The following is a 3,105-nucleotide window of genomic DNA, read 5'->3' as shown; positions in this document are numbered from 1 at the left end:
GCTCGCTTGATGAATGGAGAACCCAGGCCTATGAGAATGCCAAATTGTTTAAGGAAAAAGTTAAAAGATGGCATGACAAAAGGATACAAAAGCGTGAGTTTAATATAGGTGATTATGTGTTGCTATACAACTCTCGTTTAAGATTTTTTGCAGGAAAACTTGTCTCTAAATGGGAAGGTCCTTACATTATCGGGGAGGTCTATCGTTCCGGTGCCATAAAAATCAACAACTTCGAAGGCACAAATCCAAAGGTGGTGAATGGCCAAAGGATCAAACATTATATCTCAGGTAATCCTATAAATGTTGAAACTAATGTTATTGAAACCGTAACCCCGGAGGAATACATAAGAGACACTTTCCAGAATGTTTCAGACTCTAAAATGGAATAGGTACGTGGTACGGTAAGTAAACCGACTCCAAAACAGTTCTAATGGCAATTTTTCTCCGTTTTGGAATATTTAGAAAAATAGGAAAATAAGAAGCAGTCCGGGAAGGACACGAGGCTTCCACGAAGGTGGGAGGCCCACCCTACCCCCCTCGGCACGCCCCCTGCCTCGTGGGCACCTCGTGCGCTCTCCGGACTCTGTTTTCTTGCACGGTACTTCTTTTGGTCCATAAAAATTCATTATATAATCTCCCGAAGGTTTTGACCACCGTATCACGCAAATATCCTCTCTTTTTCTTTCGAGCTGTTTTTCTAACAGACCTGGATCGCCATGACGTCTCCAAGTGCCCCCAAGGAAAAGTTCTTCGAGAAGGTCATCAACCCCTACCTTGCGGAGGTGCTGCAACACCCTCAAACCATTGAGATGCATGAGGGGGTGCTGCACATCCGCGATGTTGAGGGACCAAGGAGGACCGAAACCGTGGAGACAAGGCTCGAGGCAATGGAGCAACAAGTTTTCAAGTGTCAGGAGATGGTGGAGCGCGGACTTGACTCCAATCACATAATGATCACGGAGTTCACCAACAACCACAAGCTGGACACCAAGGACATCGGGGAGGCCATCTTCAAGCTTCACGAGAAAATCGAGCACCTCCAAGCCCAGATCTATGACCTGCAAAACCAAAACTGTGAGTATGAATATAGATTCAAGAGGATGAGTTTGGCTGCAGATTTAAGGATCCCGGATACTCGATCATCCTTCTATGATGGAGAGCCTATGCCTTGGAAGAGGTACGACAAGCCTACATCATCAACAATTCCTTCACCAGCGAAAGAGATATAATCACATGGGTATGGGCACTCCCCTTGGCAACTGCCAAGCTTGGGGGAGGTGCCCCGGTATCGTATCACCATCACACTCCTATCTTTATCATTTTCTTAGTTCAATCCTTTTGGTAATATCTTGATCTAGTAGAATAAAGTTTTAGTATGATTTAGTTTTGAGTTTTGCCTTATGATCCCTCTATGTAATCGAGTCCGTGAGCTATAATAAAGATTAGTGTTGAGTCAAGGGCTTTGGTTATCTTGCTATGATCTTGAGGGAATAAAAGAAAAGAGAAAGAAAAAAATTAAAGAGATCATATTGATCTTATGGAGAGTAATGACTTCACATATAAATAGTATGATGATTAAAAGTTGTTGAGAGTTGACAAACATAGTTTTGGTCATCGTTGCAATTAATACGAAGTAATAAAGAAAGAGAGGTTCCACATATAAATATACTATCTTGGACATCTTTTATGATTGTGAGCACTCATTAAAGTATGACATGCTAAAGAGTTGATGTTGGACAAGGAAGACAATGTAATGGGTTATGTTTTCTTGCATCTGAAATAAAGTATATTGTCATGGATCATCCAACATGTTGAGCTTGCCTTTCCCCCTCATGCTAGCCAAATTCTTTGCACCAAGTAGAGATACTACTTGTGCTTCCGAATACCCTTAAACCCAGTTTTGCCATGAGAGTCCACCATACCTACCTATGGATTGAGTAAGATCCTTCAAGTAAGTTGTCATCGTTGCATGCAATAAAAATTGCTCTCTAAATATGTATGACTTATTAGTGTGGAGAAAATAAGCTTTATACGATCTTGTGATGTGGAAGAAATAAAAGCGACGGACTGCATAATAAAGGTCCATATCACAAGTGGCAATATAAAGTGACGTTCTTTCGCATTAAGATTTTGTGCATCCAACCAAAAGCACATGACAACCTCTGCTTCCCTCTGCGAAGGGCCTATCTTTTACTTTTATCTTCTACCTTTATGCAAGAGTCATGGTGATCTTCACCTTTCCTTTTTACATTTTATCCTTTGGCAGGCACATTGTGTTGAAAAGATCCTGATATATATATATATATATATATATATATATATATATATATATATATATATATATATATATATATATATATCCAATTGGATGTAAGTTCGCATGAACTATTATTGTTGACGTTACCCTTGAGGTAAAAGGTTGGGAGGCAGAACTATAAGCCCCTATCTTTCTCTGTGTCCGATTCAAACTCCATAACCACAAGTATTGCGTGAGTGTTAGCAATTGTGAAAGACTAAATGATAGTTGAGTATGTGGACTTGCTGAAAAGCTCTTATATTGACTCTTTCCGATGTTATGATAAATTGCAATGCCTCAATGACTGAGATTATAGTTTGTTAGTTTTCAATAAAGTTTATGATTCATACTTTACATTGTGAATAGATTATTACTTGAGCATAAGAAATCATATGACAATATCCATATATGTTGCTGTTATAAGATTGATCATGATGCCCTCATGTCCGTATTTTATTTTATCGACACCTCTATCTCTAAACATGTGGACATATTTATCGTTATCGGCTTCCGCTTAAGGACAAGCGAGGTCTAAGCTTGGGGAGTTGATACGTCCATTCTGCATCATGCTTTTATATCGATATTTATTGCATTATGGGCTGTTATTACACGTTATGTCACAATACTTATGCCTATTCTCTCTTATTTTACAAGGTTTCCATGAAGAAGGAGAATGCCGGCAGCTGGAATTCTAGGCTGGAAAAGGAGAAAATATTAGAGACCTATTCTGCACAACTCCAAAAGTCCTGAAACTCCACGGAAGTCATTTTTGTAAATAGTAAAAAACATTGACCGAAGAAAGTACCAGA

Source organism: Triticum aestivum, chromosome 2D (genome assembly GCF_018294505.1).
Source record: "Triticum aestivum cultivar Chinese Spring chromosome 2D, IWGSC CS RefSeq v2.1, whole genome shotgun sequence".
NCBI lineage: Eukaryota > Viridiplantae > Streptophyta > Magnoliopsida > Poales > Poaceae > Triticum > Triticum aestivum.
This window is presented reverse-complemented; position numbering follows the sequence as displayed.